Source organism: Falco naumanni, chromosome 22 (assembly GCF_017639655.2).
Source record: "Falco naumanni isolate bFalNau1 chromosome 22, bFalNau1.pat, whole genome shotgun sequence".
Classification (NCBI taxonomy): domain Eukaryota; kingdom Metazoa; phylum Chordata; class Aves; order Falconiformes; family Falconidae; genus Falco; species Falco naumanni.
Window position 1 is genome coordinate 319,551 of NC_054075.1, and position 21,408 is coordinate 340,958.

The window sequence follows — 21,408 nt, forward strand, 5'->3', positions numbered from 1 at the left end:
ATCTTAGCCGAGCCGAGCCGATCTTAGGCAAAACGAGCCGATCTTAGGCAAAACGAGTTGAGCCGAGCCGAGCCGAGCCGAGCTGAGCCGAGCCGAGCCGAGCCGAGCCGAGCCGAGCCGAACCTATCTTAGGCGAGCCGAGCCTATCCGAGCCGAGCCGAGCCGACCCTGTATTAGGCGAGCCGAGCCGATCTTAGCCGAGCCGAGCCGATCTTAGGCAAAACGAGCCGACCTTAGGCAAAACGAGTTGAGCCGAGCCGAGCTGAGCCGAGCCGATCTCAGCCCAGCCGAGTCGAGCCGAGCCGATCTTAGCCGAGCTGAGCCGAGCCCAGCCCAGCCCATCCCTGTTGCCTTTTTACAGGCACGCGGTGACCTTGTTCAGGAACGGCACGGCGGCCGACCCCTGGCCGCTCGGTCCATCAGCTCACAGACACCAATGTGGTGGATGGCAAATGGCGTTTATTGCTGAACGATGTGACACTATATAGCCTAGGTTTACAATGTCACTTCCGTCTGCTTACATCATAAATTAAAAGCTGTTGGCTATCTGGAGGGGGGGCCCTGTGTTTCCGTACAGCGCGAGATCTTCCGGCTGCCAGGCCCTACCTAGCAACAGCTGCCCTTGATGCTGCCGGGGGCTCTGGGTTCCACTAGCACCTGCCTGCCTGCTGCCTGCGTGCCACGGGGCTGCCTGCTGGCTTTTAACCCTTTGTTATTAGAAATACCAACTGGGGGTGGGTGGGTGGGGGTTTTTTTAAAGACCGTGACCAGACATCACCAGACCCACGCAGTTTTCTTAAGCTGCAGGAAATAACTTTGGCCCAGGATTTACAGCCCTGTTTCCACCCGCCCCGGCCCTGGGCTTTCTGGGATGGGCCAAGTTGAGCTTCTCATCCACCAACACCCCACAGTCCTTCTCCTCAGGTCTGCTCTCCATCTCCATCCATTCTCTGCCCAGCCTGCGCTTGTGCTTGGTATTGCCCCACCCCACGTGCAGAACCTTGCACTTGGTGCTTCTTTCCTACTTTCCGTTAGATCTAGAGATGTGGGTGACTTTCCTTCTACGGAACGTGCAGCAAGAGCACTATGTCAAATCAAGGTTCTCTCTCTTTGAGTTTCAAATTTTTTTCACAGATTGGTACTTGCATAACGGCTGCTTAGAAAAGAAATCTTTGCCCAGAGGAGCGTGCTGTGTGGCCCAGCTCCCAACGAGGTGTTCAGGCCTGCACATAACTTTTAATACCAAAGTGCAAACCACTTCTATTTTGATGGAGTTCTGAGAGTTCTGACACCCTTTAGGTAACAGCATGAAATGTTGGCATGTGGCTTGAACTCTGTTGATTCAATAGCTGGTAAATATTCCCTGGTCAGCCTTCCAAAAATAATCTGTCCAGGGGGATGCAGGAGGCTTGGCAGCAAGTAAAGCAGGGCTTTGCAGGGTAGGGGGGTGGTTTCTCATTAAACGTGTCCTCAGGAAGACTGACATGTTTGAAGCAAATGGGAGGCTGGTGGAACAGGTGCACACAGCCAGTGTGCATGTTGTAAATAGATGCTATGATTGCTAGCCTTAGGCTCTGTGTTAGCAATTACTATATCCAAATATAAAAACATTGGAAAATATCAGAGCTGCACAACAAAGGACAGCCCTGGGAAGCACAAAAGCCAGGAAACAAAACCAGTGCATTTACAGGTACCTTAACTCCGTATCTTCGTGTTACATGGTTTGCTGTTAGATGCTGGCAAAACAGAGTATATTACTTCTGGAAGAACGAAATTCTGCAGCAGAGTAATAATGAGTGCTGCTTATCGTATGGAGCCTTTCCCTCTTTGTAGACAAGTCAGCTAAGAAGTTAATTGTATTTGTGATTGCTTTTGCTAAAAATGATCTGGCGCTGGAGGCTGTCCCAGTGTGCCTCCCCAGCCGAGGGCAAAGCCGTGTCTTTTTTGCTACTCTAACGTTGTTCCTTGCTTGATAATACCGCTGTAATGGTACCCAGTACTTTACAAGCGGAGCTGCAACCCTTTGCAGCCTGGGGTCAGATGAGAAGATGCTGACAAGTGATGTTACAAGGTGGGACAAGTGCTTGCCCTTGCGTCTCTCTCACTTTCATGCACTCTTCAGCCTTTGCCCTCAAGATTGAAGTCTTTTGGCCAGGAGGCTCCGTGAGGGCCATGGCTGCTTCTGGAGTGTCTTGTGCTGCATGAAAGGGGAAGAAATGAAAAGCCCTACACTCAGTTCCTCCTCCTCCTCGCTCATAGTTCAGGAGAGAGCGCAGAACCCAGCTGGAGTGTGTGCATCCCTGTAGGGGACTCTGTAAGCGTAAGACTGGTAGACTTCAGAGCTTTGGAGAGCAACTCTGAATTCATTGGGTCACAGATCTATACAACATGACACCAAAGGTACCACATGATCAGTTTTCTATACAAAGTATAATTTAGCTGTTAGGCAAAGTAGGAGTTCAGGTCTCCATCTCTGGGTCTTCAGTGGAGATGTACAGCAGAGATGCAGGAGCCTCCAGGCACAATAGTGAATTGTGTAAAACAAAGCCAAGGATGCAATTAACTATTTAGCTGACTGCAGAGGCAGACGGGCATTGTATGCCAGCCGCTCCTCGTTATTACTCTCTGTCTACACAGCCACCTTAAGACTTTGGGACTATGTTAGCGAGAGCTCCTCAGAGACACTCCGCATCACCTTGCCTTGTTCATGCTGCAAGGCTGTCAGGGCAGCAGTGGGAAACCAGTGGGTGTTGCTCCAGCACCATGGCCGCTCAGTCTCGGGCTCTTCAGATCATGCCAGAGTGAGCCAGGAGTTTAGTTGAGACTTGAGAAATTAAAGCACTTGTAGATGTGCCCCTCAGCTGGGAACCTTTAGGTGACAGCTGTGTAAACCCTCTCTCGGCTTTTGTTTCAAGCTAAGCTGTTTGACTTTGCATTGTGGATAAGCACTTTGGCCAGAAAGTAACAGAAAGGTTACTTGATGCTTTCTGGATGATTGTTATGGGCTAAATGGCATGTACTGATGGTATCAGATGCACTTTAGCCTTGTGCTCCAAATGAACTGGGAGTAAAAGCTCAACTGATAAACTACAAATGTACCGCATACTCTGGCTTTGGGCTCTTGAGTCATTAAAAGTAAACTGAGCCTCTCTAAAGAATAATTTTGTCCACATACGTTAAAACACTATGGCACCTTCTGCCATTCCAGTTTCAAGAAAGGAGCTTTTTCCTTTCCTTCTCCTCCTCCTCCTCCTCCTCTGCTGTGCGCAGCGGGCGAGAGGTGTGGGCATCTCCTCTGCCGGGCAAGCTCAGTCGGCAGCCTCTGCACTGCGAGGTCCAGCCAACTCGGGCGAGTCGCCAGAGCCCCGGCGCGGCAAAGTCCCTTCAGTCCCTTCTGGCCACCCTGTCCGGACTGCGCGGCCGGGCTGAGGAGGGGGGCGGCTGCCCTGTCTCTCCCTCCCTCCCTCCCTCCAGCTCCCGGGCAGGACAAGCAAACCAGCACCAGTGGGAAGCGCACGCACCATCATGTCAAAAAAAAAGAAAAATTGACTCCGAGTGCGGGGTGTTCCAAGAAAAGTGGACTTCTGATTATTTTTTCACGGAGTACAAAGAAAGAGCTGTTTGTCTGATATGCCAGAATTCAGTGTCTGCCTTCAAGGAATACAATTTGCATCGTCACTACGAAACTCAAAGATAAATATGATTCTTTGGTCGGACAAGTGAGAAAAGATAAAATACTAAGACTGAAACATGGACTGACAACTCAGGAAAATACTTTTGTGTAGCAAAAGCAGCTCAATATATCATCACTTTGAGCAAGCGATCAAATTGCCAATCTCATAGCGTGCACTGGCAGAGCATTCATAGGGGGAGAATTTGTTATGTGTTTTGGTAAAGCATTTAGAAGAAGAATTAAATTATTTAAAGTAACCCTGGTACTGAATTGGAAATTATAATTAAAAAACATACCTGCATTGTGGCAAAATACGTAGATACACTATTCATGGTGGGTGGTTTGTTTTTTTTAATGATCTACACAAGTGAGTAAAGTGCTTCGTATATGAAACTATATTAGGAGTCATCTGAAAATACTGAAGAAAAATAAAATATTGTGGAGGCAATATTGAGGCAAAACTCATCACTCGGATGCCTGGAAAAGGCAAGAGCACGCCTGCAGTTTCAGGCAGTGAGGGCTGTAAAGAGGCTGTGTAAGGACACTGGTGATGACTAATACGTTGTCCTCTCTAGATGCAGACTTGTGTGGTTTGCAGCAAAACAAAATAGCATGTCAGCACAGGATACAGATGCATTTCCACAAGTCATGACAAAACGAGCTGGTTTGCCTTTACAATTCATTTATCAAAGCCGCGGGAGTCCCGGTCCTGGTCCCGGTCCCGGTCCGAGCCCCGTGGTTCCTGGTCCCGGCCCGGTCCAAGCCGCAAGGGTCATTATCCCAGGGTTCCTGGTCCGAGCCTGGAGGTCCCTGTCCCGCTCCCGGTCCCGAGCCGCAGGGGTCCCGGTCCTGGGGGTCACGGTCCTGGTCCGAGCCGTGGGGGTCCCGGTCCTGGTCATCCAAATCCCAAGCCATGGGCGTCCCGGTCCCAGTTTCAGTCCCGAGCCATGGGGGTCCTGGCCCTGGTCCCGGTCCCGACCTCAGAGGTCCTCGTCCCAGTTGTGGTCCCGAGCTGTGGGGGCACCGGTCCCGGCGGTCCCGGTCCTCGTCCCAGTCTGAGCCGCAGGGGTCCTGGTCCCCAGGTCTTGGTCTTGGTGCAAGACACAGAGGGTCCTGGTCCCTGATCTGAGCCGTGGGGGTCCCAGTTCCGGCCGTCCCAGTCCTGGTCCCTGTTTGAGCCACGGGGGTCCCAGTCTCGGTCCCTGATCCGAGCCATGGAGGTCCCAGCCCGGGGATCCCGGTCCCGGTCCCGAGCTGCGGGTGTCTCAGCCCCGGAGGTCTTAGAACTGGTCCCAGTCTGAGCTGTGGGGGTCCTGGTCCCGGTCTCTAGCTGCGGGGGTCAAGGTCCCGGGGGTGGCGGTCCTGGTCTCAAACCGCTAGGGTCCTGGTCCACGGGGTCCCAGTCCCGAGCTGCAGGGGTCCGGGGCCCAGTTCGGTCCCAAGCTGCTGGGGTCACGGATCCCAGTGGTCCAGGTCCCAGTCCTGAGCTGCGAGAATCCCAGTCCCCGTCCCATCTGAGCCGCGGGGGTCCCAGTCCTGGGGGTCCAGGTCCCGGTCTCAGTCCCCAGCTGTGGGGCTCCCGGTCCCAGTCCCTGGTCTGAGCCGCAGGGGTCTGGTCCCGGGGTCTTGGCCCCAGTCCCGGTCCAAGCCATGGGGATAACTGTCCCTGTCCCAGTCCTGAGCCACGGGGGTCTCGGTCTCGGGAGTCCCAGTCCCGGTCCCTGGTCCAAGCCGTGGGGTTTCCGGTCCCGGGAGTCTCGGTCCCTGTCCCAGTCCCTAGCTGCAAGCATCACGGTCCAGGGGGTCCCGGTCCTGGTCCAGGTCTCGAGTCGCAGGTGTCCCGGTCCCGAGCTGCGGGGGTCCCAGTCCTTGGGGTCCCCGGCCCGGCCCAAGCCGTGGGGGTCCCAGGCCCAGCCGTCTCGGTCCCAGTCCTGAGCCACGGGGGCACCAGTCCCGAGCCGCTGGGGTCCCAGTCCCCGGGGGTCTCTGACCCGGGCCCTGGTCTGAGCCGCAGGGGTCCAGTCCCGGGGGTCTTGATTGGTCTGAGCCGCTGGGGTCCAGTCCCGGGGGTCTTGATCCCAGTCCGGGTCCGAGCCACGGGGATCTCGGTCCCAAGCTACAGGGGTCCAGTCCAGGGGTCTTGGTCTTGGTCCCAGGCGTCCCAGTCGCAAGCTGTGGGGGTCCCAGTCCCCGGGGTCCTGGTCGTGGTCCCAGGCCGCGGGGGTCCCGTTCCCCAGGGTCCCGGTCTGTCTGAGCTGCAGCAACTAGTGAACTAGTTGTCCGATACAACAATTGAAGGGAAAGTCTCGCGCTTCCCCTGTTCCAGCCTGGTAGTCCTGCTACTTCTTTTGTGTGGTGAGCATAAGGACCGCTGAGCTGACTGGAATTGACTGAAATAAGGACTGGTTGAGCTGACCAAATAGTGAGTCTCCCCTAGAAAAAGACCATTCCTATAGTCATACAGCAAACACCCTAAAAATCATTCTTCTTGTTTAAGTTGTGTAAGAAAAAAAAAATAATAATAAATATTAAAGAACTGTATAGATCTGCGCTAGAAAACCCAGGACATCTACTTACACGTAGTACAGTAGAACTCCTTCTTACTGATCAAAACAATTCATCCAAGACACAATCGGAGGAAAAACTTCTGCTGTTTTTGACTCGGTTACTGTACTCTGTCAGCAGCGCATTGCTGGAGACAGAAGAGAAGAATTAATGTCTTCTGGAAGAATACAGTGTCCAAAAGAAATGCAAACCCAGCATCACTAAATTTGCACCCCAATCTAGAATGTTAACTGTTTCCTCAGCAGCATCAAAACAGGTTTGCAAATGCATGAAATTTATAACTATTGCATGTATTGTTGTGATGATGCAATGAAAATAAAAGGCATATCCAGTGACTAATGTTCACTCTGATTTAAATACTTATTTCCATTGAATTTTAAACTCACTGGGTGAAAAACTTGCTCAACAACTTTTTTTTTTTTTTTTTCTGGAAAGGATCCCTTTAGCAAGTGTTGTGACCACTTCTTAAATGGTTTTCAGTTCATCGGTCCCCCTAAAAAATTCTCCAGTTAAGCTCATTCTATTATGCACGTGTGAAATATTTTTTTCTTCCTAGCCTGAGGTTTTCTTTTAACCTAAACGTAGATAGCTTAAATTGATATCACCTAGGCTCTTTGATATTTATGCTGCTCTTTTCCAATAGCCATGATGTTTTGTTTGCCTCTCAGATGGGAAAAGTGTGTGGTTGTAGAATGGTAGTGCATTTTTGTCTGTGGGGCACAAAAACAAGGGCTTATTGGAACCCTGCAGTTACAGGTCTGAACGTTAAAGCTTGATCTAAAAAAAAAAAAAAAAAGAGTTAATAGAATAGTGATTTGAATTAAAAAAAAAAAGGGAAAAGGGGGTGGGGGGGAGACACGGACACGACAGACACCAGAATACAGTAATATTATCCAGAAATCCTGCGTCTTTGCATCTCACGTACATTCTCATTGTTTCTTCACTCCTTTCCTGTTTGCATAGGTGAAATGGACCAGCACTTCATCGGGCAAGTTGTTTTTCTTCCCTTCCTCCTGAAGGGGAGGCAACTCCCTGGTACTCTTGGACTTCTTTGTTTCAGCAATACCTTGATGGAGCAGATAGAGATAAGGAGCATTAGATGCAGGAGCTGGAGCAGTATCAGAAAACTGAAGCCTATAAAGTCTTTAGCAGGAGAGCACAAGACAGACAAAAAGGCAAATCGCACAGACAAGGTATTGAATGGGACAAAAAGATGTGCCTGGAACAACACAAGATTCCCAGCTGGTTGTGCAGACTGACGCTCGTTTACAGCCTTTGATGTAAAGGCTTGTTAAAACGTGAATGCCTATCTCAGGGAGCTCATCTGTGGGTGTGAAATAGAACATTTTTCTTCCGGCAAATCCTAGTTTCATAAATATGACATACAGCAACCTACACCAGAAATAATGATTGTCATTATTTTGTCACAGCAGTGACCAAACCATTGTTAATTGTTCTCCATTGTTCTGGTATTGCTTGTTAAAGAAAATGTGTGTTGAACTCAGAAATTTAAAGTGCTAAAGCAGCTAAGTGGCAGAACCAGGCCTTGTCCCTAGTGTAGCCCTAATCCAAGGCTGGTTTAACACCCAGTCCAGTTAATCACTGGAAGAACAGAGAAACAACAGATGATCAACTTGTGCACACAGGTGCTCGCAGAAACACAGGTGTTTCAAGAAAGAAAAAATCAGTATATGTGAATAGGAATTGCTTGTTCAAAGACTAAGTGTGCTTGAAGGAGTATGTGAGTTAAAGCAGGCAGAAAGAAGATCACGATCCGAGGAGGAGCCTGGAACCAAGGCAGAGACTGGAAGCAAATAGATGAATCAACAGGGACAGGGTCAGGTGATGGATTTGCAGAACAGACAAGACCAAAGGAAACTTCTAAAAACCTCGGGCATTGACTAATGATTTGATAAGTGTATATAAGCCGTGCTGTATCCCTTTGCTCTCTGCCACTCGCTGGGGCGGTGGCCCAGCTCTGAGGGGCGATTAAAGCAAACCCAGTGGTACCCACGTCTGTGTAAATTTCTCCTTTAACACTATATGTGAAGCATATGATGAAGTGCTGGTAATCCACCGGTGTTGTGACTGTTGACTGATGTCCCATGTTAGAATAAATACATGTACAATGGCTAACAGGCCTCACATGCACGAAGAACATGAGAACGGCGGTGCTGGGTCAATGGGTCTGTGCTTTTCTCTAGTGCTCTCCTTGCTACCACCTAGCACTCAGCTGGCATATTCATGGGCACAGCCAGGACCAGCCCAGCCTCTTGTTTTCCAGGGAGCCGATCACCACACATATGGGAAACAGACAGTAGGCAAGACGTAGTTCTTCATATTCTTTCCATTGTTTTGCTAGAGAACCTGAAGTTTGATATACCTTATTTTGTTTATATTTACATTGGCACTTCAGTGGGTCCAGACTAAATGGCAACTCTCTACCTGACTGCTCCAAAAATTGGTTTGAGCCCTCGGTTAGTAACCAGCCGTTGGTTAACTTTGTCTTTGAAATACAGCAACCTATGGTGGAATAGGAAACTGAGACAGTTAGGGACATCGGTTGTATTTACTCGAAGGAGGGGGAAAATTTTCTAGGGAAATTTTTTAATAGTGTTAGCATAAAAATCCTGTATGTGGCACATGAGCGACTGCTCTAGGCAAATGGCTTTTTAGAATTAGAAGCCATCCCTGCCTTAAGTGACACATTTAGAAAAAGTCTCCACGTGAATAATAAGCTCACACAGCAAAGCTGCAGCTACCTGATAGCACAGTATTTTTCCTGGTTTGGAGGATTTTTTTATTCATCTAAAACTTTCCAACGGTCGTCACTGCTAGTTTACTCCCTGTATGACAAATAAGTAGTAAATGAAGGTGTTTTCATACAATGGAACAATCTGTGTGTTTGCATATTTTTAACAGCTGTTGCAAAGATGTACTTGAAACCCTAAAGAGCTTTTGCTTTTTATACTACTGAAAACCACGCTACACAGCTTTTTGCAAATTTCCAGTTAGGAGAATTGCAGAGTAATTGTTCATTTGTTTCCATGAAGAAAAAAACACCCAACACATCTTCCTTTAGAGGCAATATTTTGCTGCAGATTTTAGATCTATCTTTTCTATTTCATCTACCTCTTCTCCAGCTCAGAAAGGTCTACTTCTTTAGAAATTCTTTTTGTTTGATATGTTAGAACATCTCTGTGTATTAGTGAAAAAGGAACTGGACCTGCCCTTTGTCTCACTAAATTCTCATTTTCATAATACATGCAGTTTTCCTATACTTATTAAAGAAAATTACCAAATCCCATACAGCTACCTGGGATCATGGATCAATCTGAATATGCGTGGCCCGGCATTACTTTTTGCAACTGATCTAAAATTCTGTGCCAAATTCTATCACAACCCAGGAATGGAAATAATAGGGATGACGTACTTTGCATATCTTCTCTGCAGGTTGTTATGACCCACTGCAAGTAAATAAGAAAAAATACAGGTAGTGCACATTTCTAAATAAACCTCTGACATCTGAAGAAGTCATTTTAACATCAGATTTATTCTCACCATACTTTCTGCATGGAAGACCAGAAGAATCTATGCTTTTAATACAATTTGTGCAGGAAAGCATTGGCAAAAATACTAGAGTACTTGTAATGTTTGTTCCTACATCAAACATGCTGAGGTGAGGCTTAAAAGCCCACCAGTGAATTCACATTTGCCGCAGTGCTGTTAGTAAAAGCTGTAATTATCCGTATTTTTTTGAGAATGCTTAAAATGAAAACACAACCTAACTCTCAGTTATACAACAGTGTAGCACAGCAAAGACGTTATCATCTAATTTTTTCATTATAAGATGTGGGTGCATAACCAGGAAGAACACTAACAATTATTTCTTAGTAAACCTTTGCAGCATAAAACCATTTAGTGGGGCAGCGCAAATCAGAACATACTCTGACTTTAACACGAAAGAACACTTCTGCTGTATAGGTAGACAAAAAAATTGACTTAGTGGGATATTTTCATTCTCCCAGTGCTGTTTCCTCTCCTTTCGTTGTCAGTAACCTAGCTACCCAGTGATTTTTGTGGGACATTAGGGTTAACATAGATGTTAGGTTAGCTTTAGATGCTTTACATGTTAGAGATGCATTCCTCGTGATTCTGCTCCACGCACAAGAAAAAGCCCGGTTTGCCTTTGCCTGGAGCGGGACTCAGTACGTCTTCAAACAGTTTTCTGCAAGGATACAAACACTGCCCCACTATCGCTCACAATGCTCTGGCCACAGTCTTAGCACAGATCACCATTCCCCCTGGCCTCACAGTGTATCGATACATTGATGGCATCCTCAGCGGGGCAGAAGGGCCAGAAAGCATTACAGATGCAATGAAAAACATTTGGGCAACACTAATCAAGTTGGGACTGGAAGTCCCAGAGTCAAAGTGCCAAGGGCCAGCACGAGAAGTTAAATTCCAAGGAGTCTGGTGGGTTGCAGGAGCTGCCTCTCTTCCACCAGACTCACTGTAAAAGAAAGAATCTGGGCACAATCCATCCGGTACGCTGGAACTCCAACAAGTTCAAGGGACTGTGAAGTACTGGCGTAACCATATTCCTGCCTTTTCTGTCATCGCTCATCCCTGGTAGAATTTGTTATAAAAGGGAAAATCATGGCAGCGGACATCTCATCAGCTCTGTGGTACCGTCAAGTTCCCCTTCCTGCAGGAGCATAACAGAGCCTGGCCGCGGGGTCTCCACTCCGCTCCAGCCTCCGTTACTCCTGTCAGCACGTGCTGAGGTTGCAGGCTGCGTTGCTTAGGGAGCCGTGGCAACACACATTTAGGATGGTGAATGCCAGCCATCCTGAAAGCGATAGCTGTCTTTTACCCTAAAAAGCTTCCTGTAATACTATGCTTCTCTGAGGTCCCAGTTTTCTCGAATTGCCCCCACCCCAAAGCAATTTCCCCACGGGGTCCCTAAGCAAGGCAGTAGAGGAGTGGCTCTCTCAAACTCCCTCCCAGCCCTGCCCTGGCTGAAAGAAGGCAGAAAGAAGCCTTCAGATGAGGGAAGTTCTGGCTGCAAGAGAATACAAGCTGACCAGGTCTTGGGATCCACTGACATCAACAGAAATTTAGGTGAAAACTCCCCTTTCACATGAAACTCAACTCCCCAAACAAAAAACAGTTGTGATGGGAAACTAATGGTGGGGGTGGGAAATCAGCACTGAGGGCAGGAAAGCATCAGCAGGATGGGAAGTTGTTCTGTCATTAAAAGTCAAACTGTCACAACGCTGGCTGACCCAGGTGCTGGCGGAATGATCGCCATGGAGATGGAACCCCAGAACACTGTTTGCCCCAACAAACGCCACGCTGGCCAACTGCTACAGCATAGAGCAGCATGCTCCTCGTGGTGCTCCTGCCCTCCGGGTAACCCCCAACCAGCTCTGTCAGCCAGCATCTCACCCCATCACCCCCCTTCGCTTCTGCCAACAGAGAGGTTCCCCCTCCAGCTGCCGACGGCATCAGAGGTGCCCGGCACAAGCTTCACCACTCTGACCATGCCACCACTGGTCACTGCTGGTGTGCTACCCTCTGTCCCGGGGCTGCTGATCACTATTCGGCCTTCCCAGCTCCCCACTGTCACCCATCAGCCCACCCAGGCAACCTGGCAGGCGGTGCAGGGGCCCCTGGGGGACTCGGGGCAGGTTGTGCAGCTGCCCCCTCTGCCTGCTCCTTGTCCCCCTGCCTATGGCCAGGGACAGCAAGTGGTGATGGGGACACTTGTGCCCCACCAGCCAGTGGGGCTGGGCCCATGGGACGTGGGCCAGGGGCAGCCCCTCTACCCTACGGGCTGCACTGTGCTGAACGTCCCTGCCCATGCTGGGCCCCTGCCACCCCAACACCCTGCGGCTCAGCACTGCGTGCAGGTCCCCCCTGTGCTCTGCACCCATCCTGGCAGCGCCCAGAAGCTGTTGGAGGCCTTTAACAACGACGTGGTGGCCAGTGAGGATGGCATCCCTGCTGCCACCCCCTGCCAGCCCGCCCTGGATATGCTCTCTGGCAGAAGCAGGACCAAGCACCAAGGTGAGGTCTGCAGGGTGGCAGAGCCCATAGGGGTGACCTGCACCAAGGAAGGCTTGCATCACCCTGGGGGTGGCTTGGCTTTGTTTGCTTTTTCAGAAGTGGTGACCACCCCGCCAAGCCCAAAGAATCTCCTGGCCCTGCCCAAGCTGGGGCCAGATGCCTTCAATGAGGCCTCTCCTGAGCTGGCAGAGGACAATCTGCAGTTTCAGGATGAGCATTCGTCCACTATGGACAGCAGTGACCTGCTCACCTGGCTCTACAGCATCCTGGAGCTCCATGAAGTTCTCAGCGGCTCCTGCTTGACCAACCTCTTCAACAAGCTCCCAGAGCTCTCAGAGTACGTGGCAAAGGGTGGCTGCTCCAAGGAGCAATCACTGGTGGCAGGGCTGGGGGACAGCAAGGACACCGACCGTGGTGTCCCTGATGTCCCTGTCTTGACCACCACCCTCAACAGGACCCCTGACCTCTTGGAGTGCATGATGGAGGGCGACTGTCCCAAGGACCAAGTGGTGGCTTCAATGCAGGAGGACACCAACCCCTCCTGGCAGAGGGTGGCAACATCCCCCTTGCTGGACACCACAGGCAGGCAGGGTGGGCTGGCAGCGGTCTTCCCCACCCGGCTGCCAGAGAGTCCCATGGAGCCCTCTCAGGAGGGTCCTATGGACACTTCAGAGGAGAGCCCCTTGAAGGGATGCTCAGAGGGTCCCCACTAGGGTCTCCCAGAGAGTCCTCAGCAGATCCTGCTGAGGAGTCCCCTGGCCAGCCCCCCGACTGCACCCCAGCATCATCCACCCTGCATGGCCCAACTGGTGGAGGAGGTGCTGAGGAGGCAGCCCCGGGTCATTTTGACTCGCTTGCCACCACCACCGGGCATCTCCTCCTGCTGGGTGGTGCCCAGATCAGGCAACGCTGCTGGCAAACAGGCCAAGCACCCCACATTGGCTGACACCCTCAGGATGCCAGAGACGTCCCCACGGGGCAGCATGCCACCCAAGAAGAGGAAGAAGATGGTGGTGTGCCCGGTGGCAAAAAGCTCCAAAACCCTCTGGGAGGGGAAGCCGGACAGGGATGCCACGGCGGTGGGCTGTAGTGGGGAGCAGGGGGGCAGCAGCAAGCAGAGGGCATCCAATAGCGACTATGTGCCCACCAAGCGAGCCAGAACCCTGAGGAACACCAGGAGACAAGGTGCTCCACACCACGCCAGTCACAGTTGATATATTGATAGAGAAGGTGTGGAGCACAAATCCCTCTGACGTGTGACCTGCACCTGCCCACTGCAGCCCCAGCCCTCTACCAGATCTGTCTGTCTTAATTCATTAAACGTTTGATGTTCCTTGCACAGTGCCTCTGCCTGCGGTCATTCACGCAGCGGGAGATGAGGGTTAATGCAGCCCCTGCCACATGCAGAGATCTGACCCTCCACCTTCCCCTCTGTCGAGGTGACACCTCCACCGAGCTGGCCCACTCTCTAGAGTATTTACAAATGAAGGGACTTCTCATCAAGGGAGGCAGCCTTGGCAGGGGTGAGAAACAAAGACCAGGTAGTGGAAAGAGCACCGTTATCTAAGTTGCGCAGGAAGAAGACTTCCAATGAGGAAAGTTCTGGCTGCAAGAGAACACAAGCTGATCGGGTCTTGGGATCCACTGACATCAACAGAAAATGAGTTTAAAATAGGACAAAGATAATTGTGGCAGTGGGAGATGGTGACCTCTAACTGAAATAATTCTGCCCCAAAGAGGCCAAAATCCCGCTTGGGGAGCATGCGTAGTCCGTAAAACTCTTCAGCAGCGCTACTGAGGATGCGTACGTGTTTGCATTAGAAGCGAGAAACCAGTCACCAAACCTGTGTATGACACATGACTATGCAACGTGCGGCGCTCTGAGAAAGGCCCTGAACCCCTTCTCAGTGTTCCAATTGGACCTAAAAACTTTGCATGCACTTTTTAATCGCTGCCCCCAAAGTGATTTCCCCACAGGGTCAGTAAGCAAGGGGGTGGCGGAGTGGCTCTCTCAGACCCCCTGCCAGCCCTGCCCTGGGTGCCGGTGCCTCCGGCCCTGCCCCAGCAGACGTTGCTGCGCTGATGGAGGGGCTCCCTCCCTCTCCACTGCATTTGCAAAGAGAATGGCTGGCTCACCCTTTGCTGCCCACGCAGCCAGCCCTCACCTTTAGCTGCTGTCATTCCCAGGGGCGCCGGCTCTCTCCCAGCACCCTCACACCTTCTCCCTGCGACACTGCGAGAGAAGCGTTCGCCAGGCACACGGGTGCCGTCACTGCCCTGCGCAGCTGGGCACCCCAGAGTGGCACTGCCTGACTGCCTCCCTCACCAAGCACCTCCACCTCCACAGTCTCAAGCTCCATCCCTTTAGACGGAAAGGGGGTCACTTTATTGAGAAGTAACCGTTCCTCATGAGGAACACAGTCTCTTCAGGAGGCAAAATACTTCAGTAGCGTTTAGAAACAAAGCTGGGGCATTTGGGGGGCCACCCCATCACTACTCCAAACAATGTGTCCTTTGTGGAGAAAAACTGAAGAGCTAGACAGTTTCCAGAGGACAGCAAAACCTGACCTGCTGAGAGCTTAGGACAGTGCACGTCATGTTCTTCTTCACACCTGGTGCACATTTGACAAGCTGCGAGATGATGGTAATTTACTTCCTTCAGAGAGGACAGCAAGACACTGTTGCCAAGTCAGCGTAGGGTTTTTTTGGTTTTTTTTCTGGTTGACCAAGCAAAGAAACAGAGGCAGTTTCGAAGTGCGCAGAAGCACAGCTGCAGACATAATTCCTGCGGTCACGCAGGCAGCAGGAGTGAACTTCATCCCTTTGGGTCCTTTTGAGAACACCAAGCACCCAGATGGTGCTGAAGGATGTTTTTTTACATAGGGGACCCTCGGAGAGAATCAGACATGTCCAGTTTTATTCCCTGGGAAAATGCCCTGACACTGTCCTGCCCCTCAGGTGGCGTAGGACAATTAAACGTATTAGTAAGCATGGGCTGACTGCTGGCCCACCATGATTTGAACAGCCGCCCACAAATCCCTCAACTAGTTTTGTTCTGCCTGTACTTACGACAGTTACATTGCTCGATGTTGTGGGGGAAAGCAGATCACACAGCTTGCCCCTTTGATGCGCAGGGCTGCGTTTCAAAGGACTACGACAAGCCTAGAAGAGCACAGCACAGTACGGCTTACGCATCAAGTAAATATTGCATCACAAACCATAATGCATGTGTCTGTCTGAGAAAACGGGGTTTATGTAGGCACGTGGGAAGTGGGTCTCTTGCTCAAACCCCAGCAAATCCTGTTTAGAAAAGTTCATATACTGAAACAATAAGGCAACATACTTCTGGATTTCTCTCTAAATCCCCATGGAGATGTAATTCCCTCACTGCCATCTGAAATCGTACAGCTTGAGGCACTTTTCATGTAAAGCCAAGAAAGCTCAACTCAGAAGGCAAAGATCCTTCTTAAGGGAACGGATCATCTGTAACTACAAGACACCTTCCTGCCCACTGAAACATAGCAGCAGAGTTAAAAGCAGTTTTTAAATTCCAAGTGGAGACATTCAAAGTTTGAAAAGTACAGGACATACTCTTCCTAGCACAAAATAATCAACTTTTTCCCACTTCTCTGCAAACCTTAACCCCAGTGCTTTGTATTTTTCATGCTACAGCACAGAAAGCCAGTACCCACAGTTGCACAAGGACTTCCACTGCCAGTGTGCGAAGCATTGAGGAGTCTGGGCTCAGTCTTGGCAGTACAGGAGTGATCCACCTCAAATGCACTGCACAGCCTGCATCTGGGGGTATCACAGGTCAATAGTTAATCTCTCCTTTTCCTCCCAGTAACAATAAAAAGAGAAAAAAAATAATATCTCCTTACTTCCACGGCTCTTCTTTACAGGCTAGAGGTTTATGGAAGTGATGACCCATTTCACCCAACATACAAGACACCTTTTGGACAATTTTCAGAGCTGTCCAAAAACCCCCAGATCTTATACAACAATCAGTCCAAAGAAAGTACAGAGGTCTCTGCGCTACTGGACACATGCAGGAACACTTGTGTTTACTGGACACCTTTGTAAAGGGAAAAGGCATTACACCAGCGTACCAGACCCTTGCTCAAAAGACTTTTCAAACCACCTGTTTGTTGACGCAGTCACTGCACTTCAACCCTTCCACCCATGACAGCATCCTCTCAGGGGCAGACTTGCCTGCACTTGATCACAGAATCAGTCAGCAGAGTTCAGATTGAACCAAGCTAAAAACCGGGCCCAACCTCTACGTTCACGCTTGGGATACACGGCTCCTATCACAGGGCACACACTGCAGTCCCACCTGAGTTACGTATTTGAAGTTGCATTTCCCACGGGTCAAATATTCGTCTTCAGATCTGCCTTGAAACTGAGGGCTCATGATCAGTGAGAAGAAGAGAGTTCCTTGCCTCCTGTGCAGTCAGGTCACGTTCCCCTGCTAAAAGCAGCCTACTCAGGCTACTACATTTGTGTACAATCTGTTAAAAGAATAAAACCAAGTCTGAAGGTTATTCATTTGCTTCCTTAAACATCCTACCATTTGCAGCATTCGGCCCCCAGAAGACGACTTCTGTCATAGCAACTTCTCCAAGCAACCTGCTATAAAAGGCAGTTCAACAGAATCACCAACAGCCAGGTCTGTACCCTCGGGGAGACACTTTCAAAGCTCTTTGGAGGATTGCACTAGATCTGTGTGCTTTAGACCCCACTGCGTGGATTTACTATTTTACTGGCAAAGGTTTTATGTACCACACATGAACATCTTCAAAACACCTACTGTAATGATCTCATGCATAGACAGACACAATGATTCTCAATATCACACATGAAGAACTCAATGGATGCTCCTACCAAGGCAGTGGTTCCCTTCTGTAGCCACTGAACAAGCAAAAGGATGGATCAGAACGACATTATCAAGCTCTGAAGCAAAATTTCTCTCTTCCTTTAGCTGTAATTTAGAGCTTCATTGAGTGCTGAAGAGTGTCAGCCTGACAGCTCTGAAGCATGAAGCGCTTGATCCTCTGTGCCAGAACCACACCGGCACTGGCCACACAAACTGCCTGCGTACTCACAGGGTCTGGGTCCAAATTCCGGGTCCGGGTCTGTACTGCCCTGCCAGCGCAACACGGAAGTGAGGAAAGTAAAATGGAGATAGAAGTGTTCTTTCTCCACAATATGATGCTGGCAGCTTCTTGCCTCCAGCACTCCTGCACCTCAGGAGCTTGGGAAATGGCAACAAATATGGAAGTTCCTGAAAACAATTCGCCTGACACACCACAGTGTAACACTTTTGTATGCCCACACCACACTTCTGGCTCCCAGCTGCTCTCCTGTGCTTCCCTCTAGCTACCTTTGAGGCACCTTTTCCACCTCCTCAGATTGGCCAGCTGAAGAACACCCTACTCATGGCTCTAACATTCTTCCCCTTCCTCTCAACGTCTTCCTGGTGGTCTCAGCTTTCTGCCCTCCAGATTAGGGGTTTATCATAACAGGACAAGGATAGCACTGGTTGGTTTTTTTTTTCTGTAAGGAAGCCAAATATTTAAAACTCTTTATTAAAATATAAAAATTAAGAGGAAGGGAAAAGCCAAAATGACAGCCAAGTGGAAGTTTCATTTGGTGCTCAAACCACCTGAATACTTATGCTGCAGCTGCAGCCGAGAGCTGGCCCTTAGATGGCTGATCAGGATAAAGCCCCAAATCCTGCCACTAAGGTTTCAAATTACAAAATAATCCACCTAAGGGAGGCCAAAATGGATAAACACAAACATTGCCGTATGTTTACAGGGCCTTCACAGCACAATGGTTCTCTGATGGCACCGAGAACTTAGCAGTATGAAGAATTACAAAGGTCAAGTGCTATTTATAAGCAATGTACCCTTAAATCAACGCTAGTGACAAAAGAGCCAAGCACTTGACTTGCAGAACGGCAGATGATTCGTGACTTTCTCCACAGCTTCTACTACTGATGAAGCTTACAACCACCTCACCATTTGGGAACGACATCCGTTGCTAGTGTTGCTCTGGTTGGAAACTCAGCCAGAAGGAATTTGTCATTACAGGAATTCTCATGCCACTGAACTGGCAGCAAGGTACACAAGCCTCTTAATCCCTTTTTATACTTTTACACTTGTGCCATAAAACCATTCTCCACTCTCCATCTCACCACCTCTCCAAGCAGTAAAGGCCCATCTGCCACATACTTGTCACAAACTACATAGGATAATGACACAGGTTTCAAATACATCAGAAAGTATCAAATCAGAAACTTTAAAACATAAAAAAAAAAATTAAAAAAGGTGGCAGTGGGACATTATTTTCTACTTTGACTGATAGGTTCACAAGCTGCTAGTAGTTAACATTAATGGCTCACTATTTCAAGGTCATGCTGGCAACAGTTCTGCAATGTGTGGATATCAGTGAGAGAATTGCTGCCTTTCACCAGTTCAGGTGCTCCACCTATACTTCTTCACAGATTTGTATATATATATGGTTTTTTTTAATGCTTATCAGGGTAGGATCTGCCTACCAAGACCAGATTTTAAGTAAAGTTACATTACACTCCTCTTGATTTAAATACAGCAAGATAGCTCCACTGCTACATTCAGCCACAAGAACGTAAACACCTCCAGCTTCATAGACACCCATACACCATTTTTGTAAGGAACAAATGACTAAACACGGAACAACACTATGAAAAAGCAAAAGAATGCATACAATCAGCATTTCCCTATTTGGACCAAAACCGGAAAATCTCTAACAGCAGATAAGTCTGAATTAAAAATCAACCACATCCAGATCCCAAATGGGGTAGGGGTTATTGTATGCCACAGACCTGGACTTGACTGTTGAAGGAAATGACGCACTAAGGAAAATTTGAGGTGGTTCTGCAGAAGTTTAACAAGAGCCTTGGCAACTTCACCTGGAACATGAAAGGTACGTGCGCTACACTACCACCTGCAATAAAGGACACTAGTCTCGCATTTTGAGTCCAACACCACATCCGCAAACAAAATGAGGCTGCTACGTTTGAGGAACACTGATGGAAACCTCACCTGCCATCCCAAAGTTATGCTACGGCATTTCTTCCCTTTTTGCCACTTTCCTCAGCCTTGGTACATCTTTTGCAGAATCTGAAGCAAGGGCCCATAGCTTCTTCCTGTTTCTAACAGTGAATGTCTGGGTTTCACACGTTGGTTTCTTGTGCGGCGCCAATAAGACCCAACACTTGCCTTCATAAATGCATCCGTACACTAGGGAAGAAAAGGAAAATTACCAGTCTTGACATTGTACTGCCCACAGGGCAACAGAGTGCCCCACTCATAAGGGGATTTAAGACAGTAAATAACCCTCAAATATCTTGATAAACAAGCACAGTTTAATCATGTCCTTTTAAACTGACCACCGACACAATCTAACAAGAAGACACATTAAGGGAAGCAGAGCTGTAGTTAAAAAGTGGGGCTTCTCTTTCCTCTCCTGAGGGTTTACCATCCAGAGCAGGCTCAAGTTCTGAACCTGTAAACCGCTCCCCCACGCTTCTATGCTTGCTCTGGGAAAGAAAGACGGCTGTTTGAATTCTTTTGCAGGTACAGTCTTTCTTTACTTTTGAGTTGGAATGAAATGAAAAGCTGCCATCAGTCCCACTTATGGCACAGAGACACACCTATGTTCCATGCACATGCCTGCACAGAAACGCACACAGAGGGAAACCATCCCTTGGGTATTAAATACAGAAACAGCACTGAAAACCTTGACTTCTGAGAGTCCCTGCAGCGTTCTCCAAGGTCAATATACAGCATGCTTGTTGCAGGATCACCACTGCATGTGCGTCACTTGCTTTCATTTCCATCTTCATCTCTAACCTGGCACTTGCCACCTCCAGACTGCAGCATTCATAAAAGCAATTCCATTTACTAGAAGCACAGCATGCATAAAAGCAATTCCGTTTTACTAGAAGCACAGTGTGAACCTTCTGCATGAAGTCTGGTATTTAAAGAAATTGCTGTAAAGAATAAAAATCTGCCGGCACCACTGACACACATACACACTGTGTTTTCTGAACAGGGACAATACATTAAACCTGCAAACTAAGGACTGTGACAGCTCGCTCCTTGCCCCTCTTCTTTTGCCCTCAGGCTGGTGCAGGAGCTCCTTTCACCGGAGCAGGCACACCACAGACACAGACTCACCAAGGGGAAGGGTGGGGAGGGGATAAGGGCAGAGGGGGAAAGGAAAGACCCACAGAAGCAGCTTTGCCGCCCACTGCCAAAGACACAGCCTGCTCATCCTGTCCCCTCACCCTGCCTGTGCTGGTCTGTCCCTCTGTCCTCCTTCCTGCCCCTCCACTCCTCTCCCTGTCCCTCTCTCCTGCTGCTGATCCTGCATTATCTGTGGCACCCCCCTGCCTCTCTGTCTCTGTCCCTCTCCATCCCTCTGCCCGCTCCTCACCAGTCCCTGTCCTTTCTCCATCCCTGCCCAGCCCCTCCCGCTCTCCCTGCCCCTCTGGCTGCCACCTGTCCCTCTCCAGCCACCCTTCCACCTTGACTCACCTCTCCCTGCCACTCAGTGCCTCCCTTCCCCTCGTCCCTGCCCCAGGGCAGTGGCCCCAGGCAATGGCCCCAGGCCTGCAGAGCCACAGGGGCCGACTGCAGGGCAGGGATGTCCCATGGCCTGCTGGGAGAAGGTGTGCCCCGGGGCATGCTGGGAGCTGTAGTCCTGGGGCTGCTGGCAGCAAGGTTGTTCCCAGGGCATGCTGGGAGCTGTAGGCCCAGGGCCATCCCACGGCCAAGTTGTTCCCAGGGCATGCTGGGAGCTGTAGGCCTGGGGCTGCCCCATGGCCAGGTTGTTCCCAGGGTGTGCTGGGAGCTGTAGGCCTGGGGCTGCCCCATGGCCATGTTGTTCCCAGGGCGTGCTGGGAGCTGTAGGCCCGAGGCTGCTGGCAGCCATGTTGTTCCCAGGGCATGCTGGGAGCTGTAGGGCTGGGGCTGCTGGCAGCCATGTTGTTCCCAGGGCATGCTGGGAGCTGTAGGCCCGGGGCTGCTGGCAGCCATGTTGTTCCCAGG

At 49.8% G+C, this 21,408-nt stretch overlaps 1 long non-coding RNA gene across 2 annotated transcripts; it reads right to left on the reverse strand.

The window, feature by feature from the left end:
* Positions 1-5,816: 5,816 nt before the first annotated feature.
* On the reverse strand, positions 5,817-20,938 carry LOC121080214. Of its 2 annotated transcripts, none has more exons than XR_005825291.1 (5): positions 20,896-20,938; positions 19,399-19,596; positions 7,164-7,304; positions 6,251-7,015; positions 5,817-6,106 (listed from the first exon to the last, which is right to left on the reverse strand). It is a non-coding gene; the product is annotated as an uncharacterized LOC121080214 (long non-coding RNA). The 2 variants fall into 2 exon arrangements; XR_005825292.1 differs by lacking the exon at positions 20,896-20,938 and adding an exon at positions 20,209-20,291.
* Positions 20,939-21,408: the final 470 nt, after the last annotated feature.